The following is a 27,393-nucleotide window of genomic DNA, read 5'->3' as shown; positions in this document are numbered from 1 at the left end:
TCTGCAATGTTGGCTTTATTTATACAGACAGCAACAGTGTTGGTCATACCCAGAGGTTCTTGAACATATGCTGATTATTTTTATGTGTTTAAATATATCGATCCCACGTTCCTTACTTTATTCTCTCTTTCAGTCTACTCAGATTTCCAGTGAGTTCCAGAATAATCTTTTCCTACTCTGTGTATGTGTGGGTGGGTGGCAGGGGATGGTTAGGATGGGAAGGTTCCAGAGTACCCCCAATTCTTTGACCAAATTTGCACCTTGGCAGCATTTTTTTTTTTTTTGGTGATATACATTACACTAGTTGGTTTTTTTTCCCCAAATGCATACAAAGAACACTACATTTCTGTGTTCCATATTTTACAAAGAACAAGATGCTTTTTGTATTATGTCTACATCTGCTGGAGTTAACTAATCTACATATTTTTCTACCAACCTTGTATTCGTGGCTCTCTTATTAGTGCACACCTGACTTATCTTGATGGTTGTTTAGTTATATCTAAAATACTATTTCAACTCCAACATTCTGGTAGACTTGATAGTGCTTTACCCTTCATCTGTAATGCTCAAAACCCTATATTTAACTATGGCCACTCCTCTGCCAGTGTTTCCAGACCTGAATGATGCCACTTTTGGTTTTCCAAAACCACTTAGATATGCATTCACCTCCGACCATGGTAAAAACGCACAGGCAGATTCGGAGCCCGGGTCCAGGCCCTGGTTCTTTCATCAATCTGCTCACTGAGGGATCCTGGCCAGGTTGCTTCCAGTCCCTATGTCTGAGTCTCCTTGTCTATCAAATGAAGAGGATAAAATCTCTCCATTGCAGGTGGAGTAAAATCCAAATCAAACTGGCTTAGAAAAGACAAAATGTGTGTATCTGTGTACACATGCAAGCACTGGGGAAAGAGGAAGGTTATTTCTTGCCTCATGTAACTAAAATGTCCAAGAGTACAAATGGCTCTAGGTACAGCATAATCTATTACCAGGACCTGGTTTCTTCCCATTCCTTCCCTCAGCCCTGCTCCACAGCTTCCTTGTCAGGCCCCAATTTAGAGCAAGATGGCTGCTAGCAGACACAATATTCTTCCAAGTTCAAGTCCAAGGATAAGAAGAAATCTTTCCTAGGGCACCTGGATGGCTCAGTGGTTGAGCATCTATCTTTGGCTCAGGGTGTGATCCTGGGGTCCTTGGATCGAGTCCTGCATCAGGCTCCCCACAGGGACCCTGCCTCTCTCTCTATGTCTCTCATGAATAAGTAAACAAAATCTTTAAAGAAGAAGGAGGAAGAGGAGAAATCTTTCTTAACACTCAAGGCAGGAGTCCTGAATCTATCATTGAGCCAATCTGTAAGACCAAAGACCAGAGAGGAAGAACAAGCTAATTAGACAGACCTGAGCTCTGCACTCACCCTGGAGCCTGAAAGAGAGAACATCTACTCCCCCCAAACCACGTGGGTGGAAAGCTGGAGAGAGTCGGGTCTCCAAATGGAAATTCAGATACTTTACCAAAAACAGCAAGAAATATCCCACATAGCCTATGATTGTTAATGTTACTTCTGATTCCAAATTGGTATGACTCCATAAGAAATTCTTTTAAAAACGTTTAGAAATAAATGTGAAATATTTCAGTTTGTTCCTTTAAATCTTATTGAAATTAATTTGGGTTCTTAAGAATAGGAAAAGTATTTTTAGATGGTATCTTTACAGATGCCAACAGACACATGAAAAGATGCTCAGCATCACTCATCATCAGGGAAATACAAATCAAAATCACAATGAGGTATTACCTCATACCTGTCAGATGGCTAAAATTAGAAGCACAAGAAATAACAAGTGTTGGCAAAGATGTGGAGAAAAAGGAACGCTTGTGCACTACTGGTGGGAATGTGAATTGGCACCAGCCACTGTGGGAAACAGTGTGGAGGTCCCTCAAAAAATTAAAAATAAAACTACCCTATGATCCAGTAAATCCACTAGTGGGTATTTACCCAAAAGAAGTGAAAACACTAATTCAAAAAGATGTATGCACCGCTATGGTTATGGCAGCATTATTTACAATAACCAAGATATGGAAGCGGCCTAAGTGTCCATACATGGATGAATGGATAAAGATACATGTATACACACACACACACACACACACACACACACACACACAGTGGAATATTATTCAGCCATAAAAAAGAATAACATCTTGCCATTTGCAATAACATGGATGGAGCTAGAGAGTATAATGCTAAGTGAAATGATTCAGTCAGAGAAAGACAAATACCATAGGATTTCACTCATATGAGAAATTTAAGAATAAAAAAAAAAAAAGAGAAACCAAAAACCAGATTCTTAGTTATAGAGAACAAGCTGATGGTCACCAGAGGAAAGGGAGGTGGGGAATGGGGGAAATAGGTGATGGGGATTAAGGAGGGCACTTGTCCCGATGGGCACTGGCAAATGTATAGAAATGTTGAATCACCATATTGTACACCAAAACTTATACAACGCCGTATGCTAATTAGAATTTGATTAGGTGCTGTTTGTGTTTGGAAGAGGAAAAGAGGGGGCAGCCCAGGTGGCTCAGCGGTTTAGCGCCACCTTCAGCCCGGGGCCTGATCTTGGAGAGCCAAGATCGAGTCCCATGTCAGGCTCCCTGCATGGAGCTTGCTTCTCACTCTGCCTCTCTCATGAACAAATAAATATTTAAAAAAAAAAAAAAAAAGGAAGAGGAAAAGAGGATAGTTTTAAGAACAATGGGTGCCTGGGTGGCTCAGTGGTTGAGCATCTGCCTTTGGCTCAGGTCATGATCCCGGGGTCCTAGGATCAAGTCCCCCATCCGGCTCCCCACAGGGACCCTGCTTCTCCCCCTGCCTGTGTCTCTGCCTCTATGTCTCTCATGAATAAATAAAATCTTTTTTTAAAAAAAAGAGTTAAAGAAGAAAGACCAATATATTTTTTAAATGGTCAGAACCCAAGAGAACCCATGGAATTTTTGTTTGGTTATAGCTTTTTGCTTGTAGATACTGAATGAACACCAAAAAGGCTACTCTCCAGGATAATCCGGTGAAAGCAGCATTTGCTGTCTGCCGCCTGGCCCTCTGTGGGACCCGGATCCACAGGGGTCCAGAGGGCTCAGGGACACAGATAAGGCCCTGGCACGTGGTGAGTGTCCTTGCCGACGTCATGGCTGGAGATGCGGTCTGAGCAATGCACGGAGTGTGCCTTCTCTGACAGACACTGACTGTCCACACATGGAATTTTATAGCCTCCTATCCCTTGGTGTGGCCAGATACTATTTCCCCACAGCAGCCTGGGAAGCAGTTGACAGGTGCCTGTCAGCTGATCCAAGTTGCTTGGAAATAGGAGGGTGGGGAATAAAAAGGCAGGTGGCTCTTTTAAAGGAATCCACAACATTCTCCCCAGAGTTGTTGGGAAATCTCTGAACTGTCGTGGGGTGTGATGCTCAGAAATGTCATGCTCAGTCACACAAGCAGGCTGCATGCTCACGTAGCTCTGACTTAAGAAGGGAGGGCCAGGCAGCAGGGGCCTACAGTCCTGTTTTTTATCTTTTTAAAAAATGCCTTTGGGGGCTCCTGGGTGGCTCAGTAGGTTAAGCATCTGCCTTCAGCTCAGGTCATGATCCCAGGGTCTTGGGATCGAGCCCCACATCGGATTCCATGCTCAGAGGGGAGTCTGCTTCTCCCCACCTCTCTGCCTCTCCCCCTGCTCATGCTTGTGCTCTCTCTCTCAAATAAATAAAATCTTTTTAAAAATTAAAATTAAAAAAATGTCTTTACATTGGTTTTAAGCCCATAAGGCTTTCTCAGATGAGATCTTTTTCCGAATTCAAAGACAACACATGTGCACATGAGAGGGACTATGTGGGTCAAAGTGAGTGGATGCTACAGGAGCCACCATTCGGCATCTTCTCCAGCACCTGAGTAAGCCCCGGAGGGGTGTCTGAAGAAATACAGGTTTAGGGCCATTGGAAGACCCCTCTTTTGCAGATGAGAGCCCCAAAACTAAGAAGGAGTGTTTAAGTGGCTCGCAGCTAGTTGAATGCAAAGGTGTGCTGAAAGCCTAGGGCTCTTACCTCTGGTGTGGCACCCACCACTAGACACGGGGTGACACCTATCAGGAAGATCGGCAGAGTCCAGAAGGCACAGCCTGGTTCTTTCAAATGAGCCTGAGACTTACATTCCCACAGTAGGTTTCCTAGCTAACCTGAAAACCCCGCCAGCTACCATTAGAAATTCTGGTAGAATATAATAAAATCTCGTTTCTTTTTTATTTTTTTAATAGATTTCATTTATTCATTCATGAGAGACACAGAGAGAGAGGCAGAGACATAGGCAGAGGGAGAAGCAGGCTCCATGCAGAGAGCCCGACGTGGGACTCGATCCAGGGTCCCCAGGATCATGCCCTGAGCCAAAGGCAGATGCTCAACCTCTGAGCCACCCAGGTGTCCCAATATCTTGCTTCAAATGCAAAGCTGAGCTTACAGGAAGAAGGGAGAGTCTCTGTTTGCTGGGGCTGCCATTGCAAAGTACCACAGCTTAAGCAGCTGGAATTTATTCTCTCACAGTCCTGGAGTATAGAAGTCCAAGGCTCAGGGGTCGGTAGAGTTGGTTACTTCTTGAGCCTATTCCCCCTGTGGATAGGCCTTTCCACCATGTCCTCACACGGTCTTTTCTCTCTACATGTGTGGGTCCCAACTTCCCCTTCTTCTCCGGATGTCAGCCATATTGGATTAGGGCCACCCTAATGACCTTCATTTTAACCTAATTACCAGTTTAAGACCCTATCCCAAAATACAATCATATTCTAAGGATTAGGGTGCTACAACTTCAACATATGAATTTGGTGGAGGGGGGAGGGGGATGCCAGAGAAAAGTTTTAGCTTATAACTGTGATTTCCTAGTTTTCCAAACTAGAGAAAGGCTAGAATCACAACTATGAATGTCTCTGATCTGATGTGGCAGATTGCCTGAGTGAGGTGGAAGGGTGAATGTCTCAGCCACAAGGGGCTTTGGCCCTCCTCAGAGCCAAGAGATAAGGTCCGGAGCCTGAGTAAAGCAAAGCATTAGAAACAAGGTCTTCAAGGGCCTACCCTTTCAGTGAAAAAATGGGTTTGAAGTCATCTACTCAGTGTTACAGGGTGATGACAAGGAACTCTATCCCACCCTGGAGTTTGGTAGAATAAGGGAAGGGAAGTCTCCATAAGAAGTTGCAACCCCAAGCCTGTGTCTTGTACAGGCTCAGAGTTAACTTGACACTGTCAGGATGGCCCAAGAAATGAATAATAGCAATTTTTAAAAAGAGTAATTGTATAATGATACCCTTAATTTGTCAATCCTTAGTCTAGAGCACATTGTGTCAGACTGTTCCTGAAATTTGGTAAGTCCTGCTTATAAAATCATCTGGTCCTAGTGGACACCAGGGGTATATGTGTGTATGTGTGTGCGTGCGTGCGTGTGTGTGTGTGTGTGTGTGTGTGTGTTTAGGGTTTTTTTTTTAAGATTTTATTTATTTATTCATGAGAGACACAGAGAGAGAGGCAGAGACACAGGCAGAGGGAGAAGCAGACTCCTCGCAGGAAGGCCCGGTGCGGGACTCGATCCCAGGACCCCAGGATCATGACCTGAGCCAAAGGCAGATGCTCAACCACTGAGCCACCCAGGTTCCCCTGTGTGTTTACATTTTTAACCACAGTATTATGATGATTATATATCTATTCGATTTCATGTTCATTCTTGAGTCAAAAGTAATTCTTTCAACAATTCTTACTTTCTAAGTAAAATATCTGTTTCACCCAAGTTTTCAAAATTAATTGAAATAGCATTGGTCATATTCTATTGTGATTTTTATATCTCCAAGCCCTGAACTGTAGCTTTCATTTTTATGGCCTGTTTTCCATTCTTAATGCTGTTTATTTTCTCCTCATTTTTGTAGGTAATCTTGAAAGAAGTTTATCTTTTTCATTAATATTTTTCAAGAATGAGCTTTTGGTTCCATTGGTGTTCTTTATTTTCTCTTTCCTTTTTATTTCACTGACTTGGGCTTTTGGTTTTATGATTCCTTCCGCTACTTATAATGGGTTTTTCACATTCAAGCAACACAGTATCCAATGCAATGCCACGCTATGGCATAAGAGCAGCCACATACAGCACATGGACCAAGGGGCAAAGCTGTTCCAACTGAATTTTATTTATAAAACAAGCAGTGGACTGAATTCAATGAGCAAGCCCTTGTTTGCTAACCCCTGTTCTAGATGATGGGGGAAAAAAAAAAAAAAGATCTCTACAACTAACTTAATGGGACTTTCCTTTTTCTTTCCTTTTTTTTGACTTGGTTTAATGCTCTGATTTTATTTATTTTTCTATATTTTATTTCAATCCAATTTGCCAACATATAGTATAACATCCGGTGCTCATCCCATCACGTGCCCTCCTCAGTGCCTGTCACCCAGTCACCCCATCCCCCACCCACCTCCCCTTCTGCAACCCTTTTGAGAGTTAGGGGTCTCTCATGGGATGTTTGAGAAGGGACGTTGAATGGGAAGGGTCTCTCATGGGACCTTTGAGAAGGGACTTTGAATGGGAAGACCTTTGAATGGGACTTTTCTTACCTTAATCCCCCAGATCAGGCCAGGGTAAGAAGGAATGTCTAATGTTACTTGTGAATACAGAAGTAAATATCCCATGGAAGACACGAACAGATTGCATACAGCAATACTGAAAAGTAATCACACAACACGGTGAAACAGGGCTTGTTCCAGGAATTTCAGGGTTAACTAACATTAGAAAATCTATTAATATATTCGGTATACTTCCAATCAAAATCTCAACAGACTTTTTAAAGTTGAAGTATAGTTGGCACACAATGTTACATTACTTTCAGGTATGCAATACAGTGATTCGACAAATCTATGTTATGCTGTGCTCACCAAAGTGTGGCCACCATCTGTCACCATACAACACTATTACGATACCATTAACTCTATTCCCTATGCTGTGCCTTTTGTTGTCATGACTTACTCCATCCATAACTAGAAGCCTGTATCTCCCACTCCCCTTCACCCACTTTGCCTATCCCTCTTCTCCCCTCCTCCTCTAGCCACCATCAGATTGTTCTCTGTATTTATAGGTCTCCACACAGTTTTTCAGAGAACTTGACAATCTGATCCCTGAACTCAGTAGCAGGAAGAGCCAAAATTTTTTAAGGAAAAGAAGAGTGAGCACTCTTTTTACAAGTATCAACCTACTATGAGACTATAATGTAACCAATGTAATATTGGCTCAGGGAACTCATACACAGAAGAGAACTGGCACATGACAGTAGATATTATAAATTGAACAGTGAAAAAAACACTGTTCAATAGTAGTGGTGAAAATTTTGGTAATTTATATAGTGAAACACAGAAGTAGATCTCCAACACATGCATAAAAGTTAACTTCTTAAGTATAAGAAACAAATCCCTAAAATTTGAGGAATATCTTCATGACTTCTGGATAAAAACTAATTTCTTAGGCAGAACACAAAAAGCCAAAACTGTAAGGAAAATTATATGTATGACATTAAAATGAACGACTTTATCACAAAGGCACAAGTAAAAAGGCAAACTGCAGACTACAAAAAGACATTAATAACACATATGCCAAGTAAAAATTTATGAAAAAATGGGGCACCTGGGTGGCTCAGTGGTTGAGCATCTGTCTTTGGCTCAGGTCGTGATCCTGGGGTCCTGGGATCGAGTCCTGCATTGGGCAGGGAGCCTGCCTCTCTCTCTGCCTGTGTATCTGCCTCTCTCTGTGTCTCATGAATAGATAAATAACATCTTTTTAAAAAATTATGAAAAAAGGCATGCAATCTGAGAGAAAAATGTAAAATTAATAAGAACTGGGAAATCACAAGAGAGAACATCCAAATGGCCAATGGGTATATAAAAGAATGATTAAGAAATTCTATTCATCGAAAACCCATACAGCTATTAAAACAAATGACAGTAGCAAAATGAAACACAACTTACATCTATCAGAGTGGCAAAACATTTAAATGTCTAACAAACCTAGTGACTGATGTGTGAGAAAGAAAGAAAATTTCAAGAGGTGCAACTTCTAAAGTCATGCCCAGAGTGTTTGGGGACACCTCAGAAATGGAGATTCCAAGAAAGGGAGAATTCTCCCAAAGAGAGCGACATAGACAAATTTGACCTATTTCACCACTGTATCGAATTTGGCACAAACTACTTACTAGATCTGTAACAGCAACTCTTTTATGCTGTGAGTGAAGTGTAAATTGATTGAACCTCTTTGAAGAGGAATTGGAAAATACCCAGCCAACCTGAAGACAGATGTAGATGATAGATGGATGATAGATAGATAGATAGATAGATAGATAGATAGATAGATAGATAATGACGATTCACAATGACCAGAAATCTACTCCTATCATCTATCCTACAAAAATGTTCACAAATATTCACAAAGACGAGGTATGTTGTGCTCATTTCACATACAATTGAAAACTAGAAAAATCTAAATGTCAATGAATCAGACGATAGATAAACTAATTCAGTTATACAATGAAATTTTATACAGCTACTAAAATTACAAAGAGAGCTTCATGAATCAACATGAAGAGACTACACACACATGATATGGGATGCAGAAAGCAAGTAGCAACAGGATAGTATTCATAAATACATGAATGTGTAATAAAAGCATAATAACGTGCTCGCAAAAGATAAAAAAGCACCTCTGGGGTATGAGGAGGACAGGAAGTGTGTGTTAGGTTTTTGATCCATTTTGTAATGTTCTATTTCCTACAAAGTAAAAACTAAAAGGGAATAAGAAACACGGAGTAAATAAGAGTTTGACATATTGTTTAATCTTAGTGATGCATATATGGTATGCACATTATTTCTTTTCATTTTTTAGCATGTTTGAAATACTCCATAATTTAAGTTAATTTTTAAGGGACCCTGGGACCAATCAGTGAAATTTAATTGCAAAGCCCCTTAGTGAAGGATTAGGAGGTACAAACTTCCAGTTATAAAATAAGCAAGTCACAAGGATGAAAAATACAGCCTAGGGAATATAGTCAATAATATTGTAATAATTTTGTATGTTGACAGATGGTGACTGCTCTCATCATGGTGAGCACTTCATAATGCATAGAATTGTTGAATCACTATGCTGTATACTTGAAACTAAGGTAACACTGCATATCAACTATACTTCTATTAAAAATAAAAATAAAGTCCTTTATTGAAGTTCTTATTTTCCTTTTTTCTAAGATCTTATTTATTTGAGAGAGAGAGAGAGAGTACAAGGCAGGGGGAAGGGGAAGAGGGAGAGGAAGAAACAGACTCCCCACTAAACAGGGAGCCCTGTGCAGGACTTCATCCCAGGACCTTGAGATCATGACCTGAGCTGAAGAAGATGCTTAATTGACTGAGCCACTCAAGTGCCCCTTTTATTTCTCTTTTAATAAAAAAAAAAATTATCCAAAAGAAAATTAGTAAAAAAGCAAAAGCAAAATATAGAAGAAAGGCTTTTACCAAGGTTGAGTTATTCACTCCCTCTCACACTGTGTATTTCCCTGGTAAATGACAATAATACTAAAAGAGAGATGAGGGGGGAAATGGGAGGGTAACACCAAGCCCAGTTTGGGGGTTCTTATGTGGAAAGAAGACTCACAAGTGGTGAGAGTTCTCTATGCCCACGGCCACACAGGAGAGGTGAAGGATGCTTCTGACAGAAATTTAATGTCATTTTCTCAGGTGAGCAGCTCCCCATGGATGCCTTGCTTTTGTCCCCTCCACCAGGCACATTTTGACTCATGAAGCAATGGCCAGGAATCTACCAGTCCTGGCTTCCCCAGTCCCTCCCAGGATGGAGTTCTTCACCTCTCCCTTGTCCCCGTTCAATTTCCCTGTGCTCTCCCCTCCTCTCCTAGCAAATAACTTTTACTTAGTTTTATGGATAATTTATGCTTAACATTTGAGCTAAAGACTCTTTACATGATTTTAAATAATTCATAAGAGTGAATTTATGTAGATGGACAAATTAAAGTTTAGACAGATGGGTGGATGGATAGATGAGTAGATGGGTGGATGACTGGATGGATCCATGGATGGATGGGAAGATGGATGGGTGGATGGATGAGTGGATGGATGGATGGATGGATGGATGGATGGATGGATGGATGAGCGGGTAGACAGAGCTGACGGATATGTTAAGGGATTCATAGAGAATAAAAGAGATAAATATAATAGAAAGATGTCAGATGCCACAATTGACAACAGAGTCCCCCAGTTTCTGGTTCCTGGTATGTAACACCAATCAATCTGTAAAGGAAGGACTTAAAGCAGCTGGCCCATCTTCAATTTCTATCCCAGTTACTGAAAGGGAAGAAGACAGCCGACCCAGACTAAACTGCTTATAATTGTGCTGATGACCATCTTCCCGGTATACTAACAATATTTGCTAGGAGGAGGAGAATCCTTACTTATAGAATGCTCTTAGCAGGAAGCCTCGGCATTGGGATTGCGGAAGGCAGACTAATGTTCCCCCCAAAGATGTCCACATCCTAATGTACAAAGATCAACTTTACTTTGCTGGGAAAGTATTCCACAATCCCTTTCTTACCTTAGGGCTATATTCACACTCCCACTCTCCTCCAAAGTATAGTCTGAAGGACTTACCACCCTAACAACCTACAGGACATCATGCTGGTTCAGGATACTGACAACGTCACCCTGACTGAACTTAACGAACAGACAGTGACAGGTGCGGTGCCCAGGATGCTCTAGTAAGACAGACATATGCAGGGAATTAGCAGCAAACCTGACATCAGGGAACCATCACATCAGTGATGCTTTCAGGGATTCAATGTCCCAGGACATTCCCTCTAAATTAAAACACAAATTATTGTACATTATACCTCCTACCACTAAACAAAAGGTACAGCGCATAGTAAGGCTTTTTGGATCTTGGAAGCAGTAGATGCTGGACTTTGGAAAACTTAGTCCCACTTATTAATCAGATAACAAAAGGCTACCAGTTTCCTGTGGGAGCCAATTCAAAAGAAAGCTCTAAAACAAATGCAAGCTGTAGAATAAGTGTTCTATCCTCTTGGGTTGGATGAGCCAGCAGGTGTGACTGTCCTGGAGACCTCTGGTTAATGAAGTTGCTGCAGTCTCTGGCAGGCCCTTGGGATTCTAGAGCAGGTGTGTGCCTGACAGCAGAGAACTACATACCTCCTGTGAGCTAATAGGCCCCAGTAGAAACCGTGGCTCTGATCACTGGACATTGCTAACTTCATGACTTGAGTGACTACTGTCAGCTCTGTGTCCTCTGATACACCAGGTCATAAGGCCAGAAGCATTCTCTGGTGCCAAAGAAGTGACACATTGGAGGCTGGGCTTGAGTGGATTCAGAGGCAAGAGCAAACTATGTGAGCAAGTAGCTCAGATTCATAGGCAATTCATTTCAGTTGCACACCTAAGACCTCAGAGGGGCTTCTCCTTAGGTTTGTCTTTCTCATGCTCAAGAGCAACAAAGAACAGGTACTGAAGCAATAGAGTATTTGCCAGAAAGGTAAAGAGGTCAACATTCTCCCAGATTCTTTTGTCTGGTCTAATGAAATAGTCTCCTCCATGATCCCTGACTCCTACTTTTGTCCCCCAATAGTCTATCCACATAATAAGTAGAGTGATCCTTTTAACTTTTTTTAGATTTTATTTATTTATTCATGGGAGACAGAGAGAGAAGCAGAGACATAGGCAGAGGGAGAAGCAGGCTCCCTATGGGGACCCCAGTGTGGGACTCGATCTCAGGACTCTGGGATCTGGACCTGAGCCAAAGGCAGATGCTCAACCACTGAGCCACCTAGATGCCCCCAGAGTGATCCTTTTAAAATTTATATACAGGAGGTGCAAGAGTGCCTCATCTGGCCAAGTGTCCAACTCTTGATTTCGGCTCAGGTCATGATCTCAGGGTCATCAGAAAGAGCCCTGTGTCAGGCTCCAATCTCAGCACACAGTCTGCTTGAGATTTTCTCTCTCCTTCTTCTTCAGCCCATTCCCCTCCACTCTTTCCTGGGCCACTCTGCCTTCCTGCTGTTCTCTGAACATATTACTCCTCTTTGTCCAGATCTTTATTTCCCACCCACCCTCATCTTTCCATGGCTTGCTCCCTTGCTTGATTTAAATCTCCACTCACATGTTGCCTCCTTGGTGAGTTCTACCCTGATCACCGTCCCCATCCTGTATCCATATTATCTGCTTTCCCTTGCCCCACCATCACTTCTCACTACCAGATGCATAAGAAAAGGAAGAGACCCAAGCCATTTGCTGCTGTACCAGACCTAGAATCATAGCAGGGTACAATTTGGGACATGGTACTGGTTCAGTTAACATTCACTGAATGAATGGATGCATGAATGAATTAATGCATGCCTGCATGAATGAATGAATGAGCAAATAAACACCGCTGGTTTGGTAGTGACATCAATAACAAGGTCCCATCATCTTTTTCTACAAGACCTCCTTCCATTTAAGTTTTACATTGGCCACAAAGGGATTGAAAAAAATCTCTGGTCATACATTTTGAGATTTTTCTGAAATCCCTTTTCCAAAATTAATATGCTCATTGTGATTAACACAATTCAAAAAGTTTTAGTTAATTATCCCTCTCTCATCTCCCTCTGCCCCCCCACCCCGCCCCTGCCTCAAGATCCCAATGTTAACAACTGATGTGCTTCATTCCATTCCTTTCTCCATGAAAATACCAAGATTTATTATTTTTGAAGCTTTGGTCATCTATGTTTTTATCAAAATGGATGATCCTATATATACTTACCATATTTTCTTCACTTGGGAAAAAAAAAAAAAAGCAAACCAAAATCTTAAGACAACTACATGAGGAACATGCATATACTCACCTTTCTGTAAATTCATTACAAGATGCTCTTCACGAGATCTTTTGGGGCTTCCACGCAGGGAGGAAGCACTAGACACATGGTGTATTACTAGCTAGAAATATTTGCCAGTTGAAGCTCCAGTTGTCATCTCTGAGAGTGGAAAGCAGAGAGCTAATTAGTAAGTGCAGGCTGGGACCGAACCATCAAAACAGAGGTGAATGGTGGACACATCACAAGCCCAGGGGCATGCCACGCTGTGGGGGTCTGTTCTCCACGATTCTTCTGACCAGGCTCCTGCCTTCCCAGCTGTGGATGACAGCAGGTCCCGACTGGTCACTGATAACTAGACTCCGGGCAGATTGCTACAGCAGCGGCCACTGCCACCACCGCACTACTCTCCCCTACCTCACACAGTCACAGACTCCCTGACCCCCCGACTCAAAGCACGGATAGAAACCATTGTCCACATGTGGCCAATTCCATGCTTCCTTTATCTGATTTCACAAAGACCAACATTTGATGTGATTGGTCTGTGGTGAGGACTATGCAGTTTGGATAGACTGCAAAGGTTGCACGTTCTTGATTTTCAGGGATGCTCAGGATATTTTGGTAAGTAACCAAGAGATCCTACACTTTCCTAGGCCAGGATTTAGAGACTTTTGCATATGTCCTCCTTGAGCTTTCTTATACGATCACTTCCCCAACTAAACCTCCAGCCTTCAGCCGCAGCAGGGACTGTGTTGAAGACTGGGCTCCAAACGGTTACTCCAAACCACTTAGACCACAAGCTTCATCTTTTATCATTTTGTTTATCTCACAGGCTATTAGTGGAGGAATGGAGAAAGTCTGTAGGAATAAGGTACAGAGGCATCTGACGATTTGTGACTCTGAGCATGCTAAATTTTGAGTTTCATGGCCTTAGACCGTAACTGCTAAGTCAACACAAGTTGTCCCATCTTCTCTGCCTAGCCTGGCATTTGATAAGGACCTTTTGGTAAGTATATCCCACATCCCACCCTCCCAACCTCTAGTGCACGAGCACTGCATGGCTGGGGAAAAGTCCAAGCTACACTAGCATAGAGTGAACTGAGATTATATTGCAAAAATCATATCGTATTGGTTTCATTTTAAAGAATCAATTCAAGACCCTTCTGTGTTTTTCATCCAGCAGAGCCAGGCTAATACAATGCCTACCAATCAGGTATTAATTAATTTACATTTAATCACACATGGAATTCATTAGTTAAATGTGATACACATGACAGGATTCTTTATAACAATTTAGAAATGTGATAGTGACCAATAGTTACTGCTACTGAAATAGGTCTGATTTTGTAATAAAAACAAAACAAAACAAAAAAAGGTTATAGAGGGCACCTGGGTGGCTCAGTCAGTTGAGCATCTGCCTTCATCTTGGGTCATGATCCCAGGGCCCTCGGATCGAGCCCCATGTTGGGCTCTCTGCTCAATGGGGAGCCTGCTTGTCCCTCTTCCCCTGTGATCTCTCTTTCTCTCTCAATCTCTCTCAAATAAATAAATAAAACCTTTTTTTTAAAAAAAAAGGTTATAGAACTGTAAATGTAGAGTGTGATCCCATTTTCATAAAATTTGACTCCCATATCTGTTTGTGTGCAGTTGTACATGTATACATACATGGAAAGACATCTGGAACTCATTCATTCATTCCACAAATATCTTCTACGCCAGGTATTGTTCTAGGTGTTGAGGATCCTAACAGTGGACAAAGCAAATGGTATCTTTATAGAGTTAAGCTTTATAACAGGAGAACAACAACAACAAAACAAACAAACAAACAAAGTACATGTATAGTATTTCAGATAGTGACATGTATACGCTTTGGCCAAAACTACAGCCTAGGATACTGGAGTGTGCTTGGTTGTTACCTTGACTGAAGCTAGGAACTACACTTCCCAGAATTCCTTTCTTTCTAGGGCTTTTGGTAAGAGTTTGACCAAAAAGGAATGTGTGTGATGTTTAGAAGGCAAAAATGAAGCAGCAGGCAGTGCTGTGTGATAGGACTCTCAGAGAAAGAGACAGATGTGCATGTGCCCGGTCAGCTTCAGCTTCCAGCTTGTCTCCCTCCAGCTGGCCCTGCTGACCAACAGCAGCTACAAGCCAAACCTCAGGGGGCTTGCTCATTGACCATGATTCCCTCAGAGGTATTCTATGCATTTCCCTCAGCATTTACTCTCAATCTACTTAGACAACCGGTTTATATCATTCCTTCTTTCCTCTAACCCTCAACCTTCCTGCCTCCCGACACCCTTGCTTCCACTCGCACTAAGAAATGAAAAACACTTCCACTCATTCCCACAATCACATTAACTAGAAAAAAAAAAATCACTGGCATCTGGATGCTCTGTCTTCCTTTCTACGACAGAGACTGGCTGGTAGCTCATTAATTCTCTCTTTTGTTCCTGCAAACACAGAAGACTACACTTTCCAGCCTTCCTTGTCATTGGGCTAGGGCATGAGTGGTAGCCAAAGAAATGGGAGTGAAAGTAACACAAGCCATTTCCATACCTGGCCCCTAAAATCTCCCTTGAAATTCTTGGCTGTCTCCCCTGCATGGCTGGAAATAAAGGATCCCGGGATGGCAGAGCTACACCACGGCAGGAGCTCCATTTCTAAAATCACCGTTTAGAGGCATACAGCCCCCAAGAGAAGACTGACCTGCTCTGCTCCGTGCTATGAAGGAGAAATAGACTATTACTTCACTGCATCTAATAAGCTTTACCCTAATACACCTTCTGTCCCTGTAGACAAACTGTCCACTTCAATCAAAGGCAATTCTCTCTCCTTGGGTTTACGGCCTAATGCTTTGCCACATCTAGCTCTTGAAAAAATAAATAAAAATAAGTACTTCTTTATTTCCCACGGTTAATTTTGAAAATCTAAAGCCAAGGGCTTTCTAAACAGAAACAAATTTATTTCTTCACATTTCCATTTCAGTCATGGACATCAGCTGCTACTGCATACACACGTCATTCACACAGGCAGTGTTTGGGGGGGAATTTCTTCAACTGCCTGCCAGTCCTGAAATCGAGCTTTTCTGCTTCATTTGGACAAGGATCTGGGCTTCTATAGTTTTCCTAAATGTTTTACTGTAGTTTGAGCAGAACCTAAGGTACAGCCAATTGACTGGTTACTGTAGAAATTCTGAAGAATGTCATCCTGTCACCGGCCCCCCACTTGTTATTCTGCTAGAAGTCTATTTGCTGTCAGTCTTCCCAGGGATAAAATAGCTTTCAGACTCAGACAAGAGCCTGCTGCCCTGAAGGATCCTGCTGTCAACAGCAACTCTGGGCCACACCAAATGTCACCCCTAAGGAAACAAACAAGGATCTGGAGAGCAGAGGTGGCAGCATGCTCTACCTGACTGACATTCTTTTTCATAAGATTATTGGCTATAATTTCTGGTTAAAAAAAAAAAAAAAAGCCTGCAAGGTAATAACACTTCAGTGTTTTTTTTACTACCTGCATTTAGTTCGCTTTAATTGAAACTCAGAAAAAGAGAGGTTAATTAGAACCTTGGAAGCCATATCCAGCACACTTTTGGGGGCCAGGAATCGTGTCCTCACCACATGCCTCAGAGTGTGTGTCCAGCAGAGATGATTATTGCAAATGTAGGGCCAGCCACAGCCTCATGTAAAACACCAGATGAAAATGCCTCCAGGTCTCCAGATTCCTTATTAAAGACAGTTCGTCAATTACAGTTCAGTTAATCAACAGGTATGGATTGAACACCTGCCAGATGCCTAACCTGAGGATTTGGAAGAAACAAAGCTTTGAGCTGGATTAGAATCAGAAGCAGCCAGGGGGCATCTTTATTCCAATGCCAGCAGCGGCAGAGAGAAAGGGTAAGCAGAACTGATTCCTTCCCTCTGAGAGTTTTATGGAATATAGTTATATATTAGGAGAACAAAGAAGTGAGACACCTGGGTGGCAGTTGAGCACCTGCCTTCAGCTCAGGGTGTGATCCTGGGGTCCTGGGATCGAGTCCCACATTGTGCACCCCGCAGGTAGCCTGCTTCTCCCTCTGCCTGTGTCTCTGCCTCTCTCTCTGTGTCTCTCATTAATAAATTAATTAATTAATTAATTAATTAATTAATTAATAAAATCCTTCAAAAAAAGAGAAGGAGAACAAAGAAGGGAAAGAGGAAAAAATTTAGGGAGTTGGGTCACTTATATCCTACTCACAATATAGTATCTCTATTTCATGAAATTATACTATTCCTTACAATACACACATAGTCCAAGTAAATGTGGTATATTCTACAAACTTTGGGGTTTAAGATAAGCCTCAGACCTAAGAGCTATGTTCTCCAGTTAAGACAGGCTTCGCTGCTGTACATAAAACAAACTGACCTTAAGAGGCTTGACGCCTTTGCATTGAATGTTAGGAAGGGGCCACAGAGAAAGTCTCTAACTTATGATAAGGGACCAATTTAATCTTATCTAAGGCCTTTTTAACCTAATTAATCAATTAATATGATTCTGGGCTTAGCTCACTAAGTCAAAGATACTCTTCAGCCTTCCCCATTCTTATCAGAATGGTCATTGAAAGCACACTGACTGAATACGCAATGTAGTCCAACTGATTGCTTCTGTTGCAAAACTCCACACCCAAACTGGCTTCTACTCAGGGCTAACTAAGAACAGACTCGAGGAGCACCTGTTTGGCTTAGTGGTTGAGCATCTGCCTTTGGCTCAGGTCCAGATCCTGGAGTCCTAAGATCGAATCCCACATTGGGTTCCCCACAGGGAGCCTGCTTCTCTCTCTGCCCATGTCTCTGCCTTTCTCTGTGTCTCTCATGAATTATTAAAAAAAAAAAAAAAAAAGGACAGACTTGATACTTCATTTCCCGGTTTCCTTCTCAAACAAAAGATACACATTCTGACTCCACAGACTCTTCATTCTGTGGCAACAGCAACACAGAAAGTCGGGACATGTTTTCCAACCTCCAGAAGCTCTGAGGAAAATGAACAGATGTAAGACAATGAGAAGATTTCACTGTGAGCCCCCAGTAAAATAGGAAATTGGAATAAAGGGATTGCAATGTGGCTGAAACAGATGAAGAGGGGATTTGAGCTGAGTCTTATCTCAGTTGCACTAATTCAGTTTCCTGGCTTCTTTCCATAGTCCCAAGGGGTGGGGGGCTTACTCATGGACCTATTCCCTTTCTGGCAAGATCTTCCCTGAAGACTACAGGCATTCACTCTCCTAAATACTGTTTAAGAACTTGCAATGTGGGCCAAACCAATTTTTTTCCTTTTTAAGATTTTATTTATTTGATAAAGAGAGAGAGCACTAGCAGATGGAGAGGCAGAGAGGGAGAAGAAGCAGACTCCCTGCTGAGCAGGCAGCCTGATGTGGGGCTCCATCCCAGGGCCCCAGGATCAGAAGGACAGAGATCTTTCACAGGCTGTTCTAAGAAGGAAATATAGGTAAAGAGACAGAAACAGATGCAAGCCCAAATCCTCCACGTTTTGCTAGAAATCAGGGGTAGTACTGATGGTGAATCTCACAAACTATAAATAACTGGTGACTTCTCCCTTACCATAATTTTAGCTAATCTCGCCTTCTTCTATGTAGTTACCAGCAGCAATAATTATTTTAAGTTTTGTGGTGACTTGAGAGAGCTGAAAGCTGAGGAGTGTGGCACCTCACCTCAAAGAGGACAATCCAGGAAGCTAAGGACCCAAGAGCTGGGGGAGGCAAGGTGCATGGGAGCCATAGAGGGTGGCTGAGCTCCCTGAGTGCAGAATGACAGGTGGGCCAGTGGGAACCTACAGAGAGCCATGGGAGTCAGCCACTCAGTTCCTGCCACCAATATTTATTGAGATCCTACTATGTGTCCAACACTACTCTAGGTATAGAAGACAGAGCAGTGAACAACACAGACACAGCCTCCCTTTTATGGAGCTGATACTCTGTTTTGGAGCACAGAGTGGAGACAGAAAGATTGAGTATATTTTAGAATCTGTTAAATACTCCTAAGAGCTTGAGAAAAAAATAATGGGGGAGAGGACCAGGCAATCTTAGATGGGGCGTCCAGGGATGGCCTCCTTGAGAAAGTGTCATTTGAGATAAATGTAAAAAGAAAACCATAGACACAAAATGGCATCACTTTGGTTAAAGCCCCAAGTCAGTAAATTAAGACTTAGTACTTAGCCTAACTGCAGCTTTAACCCACTCCCCACCACAGGAATGTAACCTTGAACCAGCTAAACTAGAACTTCCTGAGTAATAACCAGGAGGTGACCCACTGGCATACCCTTCCGTTCCTCTTAGGAGAGCCACCAGGCCTCAAACAGTGGATTCTTTGCTAATAACCACCCCCTACGCCACCCTTCACTCCTCCACCCCTGCCTTGAAAACCCTTTCCTTTTCTGCAGCTCCACAGAGCTCCCTGCCACTTGCTAGATGGGACACAGCCCAATTCATGAATCATTTAACAAAGCCAGTTGTTAGATCTTTGAATTTACTCAGGTGAATTTTGGATTTTTTAAAAGAGGAAAGACCAGAAGGAAGTGAGTGGGTGGGCTATGTGATTATCTGGGCCAGTGGCATGGAGGCAGAGAAGATCAAAAGTGCAGAGGCCCTGAGGTGGAAGCGTGAGGGTGGGAGCCAGTGTGGCCCCAAACTGTGAGCGGTGTGCATCTGACACTAATCGGCTTCCCTGAATTCCAAACTGTTTTGCACTCACACACATACAGCAGAAAATTTTGCTACTGGTTCAGCTGCAGCTCTGCTGGCCGGGCAGCGGGATTTCCGCCAGCAATGCATCTCTATTCATAGAACAAATGCACTGTGGAGTTCACTACAAAGAGAGTTTATCTGTGTCTAGATCCAATATTTTAATACAGAGTTTTGATCTCTCTGCACTGCTTGGAGCCAATCCAGAAAATCACAGGAGTCTTGCAACCTGGACTGTCCTCTCTCCCCTGCCCTTCTACCCCCACCCCAAAGACTGATGTAAGGGGAGGAAAAAATTCCTTTTCTCCAGCTAGAGCCCTGGAAAATGCGATTGACAAAATATAGATTAACAAGAAACAAACAAACAGAAGTTTATTAACTCATGCACTGCGGGGTCCCCTGGAACTACACAGCAGAGATGAGTAAACCGAAGGGGTTGTTAGAATTCGGGCTTCTGTAGTATCTTCAACAGAAGAACAATCCACTTGCAGGGAAGTGACAAGACCAAGGAAAAAGGGTTGTCAGCTTTCAAAGGCGGCACACTGCAGGGAGGTAGACATACAGGGGAAACTAATGAAATAAAGGTTATTTGTGCCAGCCTATCTTTCCATCGTTTTCGTGGCCATAAAATTCTCCAAAGGGGAGATCCATGGTACACCCCATTTTTCAGAGGTTTCCACTTTTAGTCAGAATAGGGAAGGTCGAGGAAGACATCCTTCTGCCACCAGCTCTAAATCCTTATGCCAGATGGCATCTCTTGGGGTGGTATATTCTGGTCCCCCAAGTGGCAGAATGGGAACCAGCACCCCGCTGCTCTGCCGCCGAACCTTCAGGAGCGCAGACTCTTGTCTCTCACAGACACAGGTACTAGGTCCCCCTCACTTGGGAAATCCTGCCAAGTCAGCTGTAAGCTTAATAAGTTCACAAGGCCTGGTCCACGACGATTTATATGCTGACAACTTATTAAATGTTTCCTGGCATTTCAACTTGCAAAGCTCTCCGTAGACTCTTTGCCCATGCAAATTTAATTGGCTTTTAGCTCCAAGTAACAAGCATGAAGTGTAGAAAGGTCTTTCAAAGCAAGGACAGATTCCTCCAAAAGGCTGGAGGCGGGCAGAAAAAACTTTAAAATTATCACTACCTTTCTCCTCATTTACCAAATTGGGGGAAAAAGAGCTCTTGGCGTGAGCGAAAATGCTACCAAAATCCTAGGTGATTTGCACTGTCAGGACATAGACACAACAACGGGAGAGAACATTCTTTCTTCTTTTCACGGAGAAATGGAAATTTGCCAATTACCATAGTGTGGGAAGGAAGCTGTTTTGGCAAAGTTCTCAGAAGAGGTTAGTTACTACAACATTTTTTTAAGAGTTTATTTATTTATTCATGAGAGACACAGAGGGAGGCAGAAACACAGGCAGAGAGAGAAGCAGCTCTCTCCTCCATCCACATCCCTGTACACAGGTGATGTGCCCACCTGCAGGCTGGGCCTTCCCTCCTCTCTAATGCTTGGGATACAGGGACTCTGAGATTCCTGAAAGGCCACCAGTGTGTATACCCCATGGCCCAAGGGACAGGCAAGGGCAGCTATTGCAATGTATGTGGGTAGAGCCTGGACCTACGGGCTGGTGTGTCCAGTACAAGAAACCCTGTTTCAGGGCAGAATCAGATATGAGAGGCAAGAAGAAAGACTATGGACCAGAGATTGGAGGGGATGTTAGAGCCTGGCCCTCCAGTTTCAGGTCCCTTTGAACCAACCAGTGATGGAGAAATTTCCTGTCTCTCTCTCTCTCGGCCCAGCGCCAGTGAGTCTTCTGGGAAGAATCCTGGTCTTCAGCAACGATATCTAGGCTATCCGCAATGATCTGTTAAGAACTTTTGTTTCACTCAAAGTTTTGAACTCTTATCTACAAGGATATATTTGCCCATCTAGAACCAGATGACATATATATTAAGTTTGCTGATTCTGAACTTTGAAGCATTTAGACATGTGGGGCACAGGCTTCCATTTGCACTCTTGCCTGGGACCCTGCAGATATAAAATGAGAATAGCCTGCTGTTCTCATCTGTGAGAAGCTAACTGCCAGTTTGTGAGCATCTGTGATGGGCCAGGAACTGAGCTCTCCTTACGTCATTTCACTTAAACCTGCTAGCGATTTTCTGAGACGGGTTACGCACCTGACCTGAGGACCAAAGAGGTTAAAATGCTTGGCCAGGATCCCATAGCTAATAAGCAAGGACCTGGACTTCCAACAAAATTCTTGCCAATTGCAAAGATTTTCTTTCCATTCAATCATGCCTCCATTTAAATTCAGCCTTGAGATGTGGATACAAATGGCATCTTACTTGCTCTTGGGTTTTGTTTTCATTTGGAATGGGCAAAAGAAACCAACAACCATCTGCTAATCCAAATAGAGTATCTGCCTAGAGAGACCCAGAGTCCCTAAGCTTGTCCTTCCCAGGCTCCTGGTCATAGTAACTAGATGCCTTCCAAAGGTTCCCAAGCTGGGCCTTTGGAAACACAGTTTGGCTTCTGGGAAGACCAATAGGTATTTTTTCATTGTAACAAATCCGACAAGAAATTGCTCCTTAAAAAAAGGAACTATCAGGAGAGGGAGAAGCTGTGCTCTGGAGAGGTGTGTGTGTGTGTGTGTGTGTGTGTGTGTGTGTGTGTGTGTGTCCCTGTGTGTACTGGATGGGAAGGGGTTCCCTTTACTGTTTAAAAAATAACCAGCAACAGCCAAGCTTGTCATTCATCTTTTTGCAAGAATCACTGATCAATTCCTACTACTGATAAATATCAGAGCCCTCTTAAGAGTTTCCTTCTTTATATTTGAAAAGCTGTTTCTGCTTTTAGATCCACTGGAAAATGTATCTGCCAAAGAAACGGACACATTTCCCTATTTTATGAGCTTTAGAAATCACATTATCGGATGTTACTTCCCTACTTTAAATGCTTCAGTGACTCTAACTGCCTGTTAGATCAAATCCAAATTCTTTAGCAGGACATTCAAGGCCTTCTAATATCTGAAGCAGGCCAATTATTTCAACTACAGTGTCTGCCATTCCCTTCTTAAAATATGCCAAAATACCTGCCATTCCCCAAACAGGTCTTACCCACTTCATATCTGGGTGTTTGCATATGCTGAGCGCCTCTTCTTCACTGTGCCTCCTGACACTATCTACTCTTCAAGATCCGCTACAGAATAACCTCTCCAAATCTTCTCTATCTATATCCTAGACAAGCAATTGCCAAGGTTTTGTAGTGCAGATATTATCGGTATTTAACAAGGAAGTTCTAATAGAGGACTGTCTACTTTTACTTTGCTCGCACACGTATATACACATACCTACCATAATATATAGGACAAGTTAGAACCAAAAATCAACAAACCAACCCAGGAAGAATCTAGCCTCAGAATAAATGACAGTTTTTCAATTTCATGAATTTGGGTTTTTTTAATTTTTTTAATTTATTTATTCATGAGAGACAGAGAGAGAGAGAGAGAGAGGCAGAGGGAGAAACAGGCTCCATGCAGAAAGCCCGACGTGGGACTCGATCCCAGGTCTCCAGGATCAGACCCTGGACTGAAGGCAGCGCTAAACTGCTGAACCACCCAGGCTGCCCCATGAATTTGGTTTTATGAAAACTTTACTCATTTGGTCGTTCTCAACTTTCTCATTTTGCCACAGGAAAACAACAGTCACAAAAGAACAGCCATGGACTTGCAAATGGGAACCCCGGTCCTGGCCTAGAGATGGAGCTGGTCATTCCATCAGTGTTACTGTGTGGTAACACTTTGTACACAGATTTGCTCCAGTGAGTTTTGTTTATCTCACTGGATCTCTCCTACCCTCTCCCCACTAATTTCTGAATTTTTTAGTATAGGAGTTATGAGAAATATTCTCTGTATCCTCAATAAATGTCTATTAAATCCATTTTGATACAAATGACTATGTGGTAAAAGGAATGCCAAGGCAAAGTGGTCCCAAGGCAAAAATAAAAAGGTCCTATCATTCCTTAATAGAACATAGTTTATTTCTGAGTATTCTTTATCACTGATGGTTCTTGCACCATTAAATGCCATGTGTCAATATCTTTCTTTCTCAAGGCTCTACTGGGAGCAGCATGTTAGACAAAGTCCCCCTCCTCTAGGTCATAATCATCCTCTCCTTCACCCACATCCTTAGAAAGAACCCTCTTGCTCATTCTGTAGGCTTCAAGGGATTTCACAGGAGAATTTCATCTGCTCTTTGAGGTCAGCTGTAGATCAGCTGGGATGCTATAAGCTACAGATAATATAATAGCCTAACTCAATCTAGATCAAACAGAAGGGTCATTTATTGGCTCACATAATTGAAAAAGTTGCTTAGCTGAAGCTTGGTTCAGCAGCTCATGGATGCCACCCTGGGCCTGACCTCTTCCTATCTTGCCACTCTGCCTTCAGTTTCAGCATGGTTTTCTTTATCTAGCATGAGCCCCCTTTGTGGTCTTGAGTGGCATGGAGATCCACAGCTCCACATGCTATAGGCTCTTTGTTCCTCATCTTGCAGAAAAAAATTAATAATTTCCCTGACATGCCCACAAATTCAATCTAATGATAATAGTTTAGGTTACCGGCCCACATCAGAGCTGAGGCCAGTAGAATAAAATTCACTCATTGTCTGATTGGAATCTCAGGTTCTAGTTCTTGAGGCTAGGGATAGAGCCAGTTTTCCAGGAAACCCACATGGAAATCTGCAGTGACTGGGAAGAAGCAAAGAGGCAGTAGTGGTTGGCAGCAAAGGTCCATCATAGTCTATACAGTGATAATGTTCCCTGAGATCATGACCTGAGTCAAAGGGAGGCACTTAACTGACTGAGCCACCCGGCACCCCTGTACAGTGATAACTTTCTAAAGACACAAGTATCCCAAAAAACATTAAGACTTTAACCAATATACTTAACGGAGGTTTAAAAATCTCTCTCTCAAAAGAAAAAGAACGATTTCCTCCGAAACTCATATCCCACCCCCCACCCACAAAAAGCAGCCACATTATTCTTTCTTTAACAAAGTAGAATTTAAAGATCCCTTCTAGAAAAAGATGGATGATGATAAAGGAGCCGTTTCAGGAGCTGACCCAGAAAGTAATGATTAATTATATTCTTGCAGACTGAGCTGTCCAATGTCCTGGAGGGCATCATCTTTCTTCCAGCTTCTAAGGAGGTCAAGAGATTCTTTGCCTGTGGCAGTGAGATATGAATGGAAGGTTAGTCACTTGATCCTTCCACAGAAGCAATAATTCACTGCCTCCAAGGCAGCTCTCCCAAGGAGCACTTCTGAGGAACTGTATAAGACCAATCTACTCAGGTAAAATGGACAGATTCTTGGACATCGTTGTAAGGGGAGCCTGTTTTTACCTGAAGAATTCAAATTGGCTGCCCAACTAGACTAAATTCCCCAGACAAATGCTTCAAGGTGGACCATCATGATCTAAGAAATGACTATGGTTACAATCTTAAAAGAATAGTAAAACTCAAATTTTGCATGCCTCAAAATTTTGGGTTGAGATTCAACTCCAGTTAAAATTTTAATTACCCATGGGGCACCTGGGTGGCTCAGTCCATTAAGCATCTGCCTCCAGCTCAGGTTAGGATCTTGGGTTCCTGGGATCAAGTCCCACATCAGCTCCCTGCTCAACAGAGAGTCTGCTTCTCCATCTCCTTCTGCCCCTCCCCCAACTCATGCTTGTTCTGGCAAATAAATGAAATAAAATTTTAATTTCCCTTGAGGCAAACAGTTGTAAAAATGGTGCCTGTGAATTGAGTCTCCCTGTATCTATGCCCATTGGCTATTCCCCTCACCCTACACACACACACACACACACACACACACACACAAACGTTGAGCTTGGCCATGTGACTTGCTTTAACCAATGGAATATTGGCAAACGTAAGGCAACAGAGGCTTAAAAAGTGCTTGCCTACAAGGAATTCTTCTACCACCAGGAAAAAATGCCCAAGTAGCTTCTTGGGGGATGTGAGAGCATATAGAGTAAGTTGTCTGCTATTCCAACCATCTCAACTATGCCTGCATCTGAACCCAAGCCCATCCTTATGTCTGAGCCCAACCTTCAAGCTGTGGAGCAGAAATGAATTATCACAAGTTGGACCCAGCCCATATTGCCAACCTACAGAAGCAGGTAAATTTTGTCTTGAGCCACTAAGTCTTGTTATATTGATATGTGTGCTATGCTTGGTAAAATACTCAGACCTTTGACCTCAGACCACTAAGTTATGCATAGAACTGTTGAATCACTATATTGTACACCTGTAACTAGTGTAACACTGTATGTTAACTCTACTGGAATCAAAATTTTAAATTTAGAAAAAAAAAATGGAACACCTGGGTGACTCAATGGTTGAGCATCTGCCTTTGGCTCAAGTCGTGATCCTGGGGTCCTGAGATAGAGTCCCACATTGGTCTCCCCACAGGGAGTCTCCTTCTCCCTCTGCCTATGTCTCTGCCTCTGTGTCTCTCATGAATAAAGAAATTAAATCTTTAAAAAAATAAAAATAAAAATAAAAAACCCTCAGACTTTAAATTGCCTACATCCCTTAGTATACATAGTAGGTGACCAATAAATGCCTACTGATTTTCTTAAATTAATCTAATTGTGCTGGTCATTCATCAAATTACATTAAACATATCTGTAAAAAAAATTTTCTCATAGAATGTCAGAAAGATATAACATTTTACCGCAAAATTAATTTTGGTCCCCTTATTTTATTCAGAAGACTTATAGGGATGTCATCATTCAGTTAATCTAGCAAAGCTATAAAATAGGACTCTGATAGTCAATGAAGTTCTCGACCTAAAATGCTTAGTTTTGTTTCTCACCCTCGATATATGTTCTCACTGATGATGTTGAGAATGTGAATATAATGATGATGACTGTGAACTCCCCAAGTAGAGGGGCTATTTTAGTCCATATTTTATTCACGATACATTACTTACAATATCACTGATACATATATTTTTTTAAGTAGGCTCCATGCTCAGTATGGAGCCCAATACAGGCCTTGAACTCATGACCCTTAGATCAAGACCTGAGCTGAAATCAAGAGTTGGATGCTTAACCAACACCCAGGCACCCCTATCACAGATATGTTTTTAAAATATGAGATTTGCAATGAAGAGGATAATATTAAATAGCAAGAAGAGTAGGGGAGGGGTCTTTCTATTCCACTTGAAATACACTGTGATCCTTCAATATTACTTACATCTTTCTTCAGTTATAAAAAATCTTGGGGCACCTGGGTGGCTCAGTGGTTGGGCATCTGCCTTCAGCTCAGGTCATGATCCAGGGACCCTGGGATCGAATCCTGCATCAGGCTCCCTACAGGGAGCTTGCTTCTCCCTCTGCCTGTGTCTGTGCCTATCTCTGGATCTTTCATAAATGAATAAATGAAGTCTTTAAATATAAATAAAATTTTAAAATCTTATTCCCTCAGATATCACCTCTTCTCCATTCTCTTTCTTGCATACTTTACAATGCTTACTTATCCTGTCACCTTCATCTATGATCTACTCTTTTTAAAAAATTTTTTGAGTATATTTGACATACAATGTATATTATTAGTTTCAGGTGTACAACATAGTGAATTGACATGTTTGTACATTATGCTATGCTCACAAGTATAGACACCATCTGTCATTATGCAACACTATTATAATACCATTGACTATATTCCCTATGTTGTGTCTTTTA

General features: G+C 42.3%; 1 long non-coding RNA gene across 1 annotated transcript in view; it reads right to left on the bottom strand.

The window, feature by feature from the left end:
• The window catches only part of LOC119874018, an 86,783-nt gene that overhangs the window by 2,373 nt on the left and 57,017 nt on the right, over positions 1-27,393 (bottom strand). Inside the window, exons 2-4 of the long non-coding RNA XR_005366339.1 lie at positions 14,574-14,651; positions 12,942-13,070; positions 6,622-6,727 (exon numbers count right to left, since the gene is read on the bottom strand). This is a non-coding gene — a long non-coding RNA (uncharacterized LOC119874018). The remainder of the gene's footprint in view (positions 1-6,621; positions 6,728-12,941; positions 13,071-14,573; positions 14,652-27,393) is intronic.

This window comes from Canis lupus, chromosome 11, assembly GCF_011100685.1.
Source record: "Canis lupus familiaris isolate Mischka breed German Shepherd chromosome 11, alternate assembly UU_Cfam_GSD_1.0, whole genome shotgun sequence".
Classification (NCBI taxonomy): Eukaryota; Metazoa; Chordata; class Mammalia; order Carnivora; family Canidae; genus Canis; species Canis lupus.
Note: the sequence above shows the minus strand (reverse complement) of the source record. Positions and strands in the feature narration are given on the sequence as shown.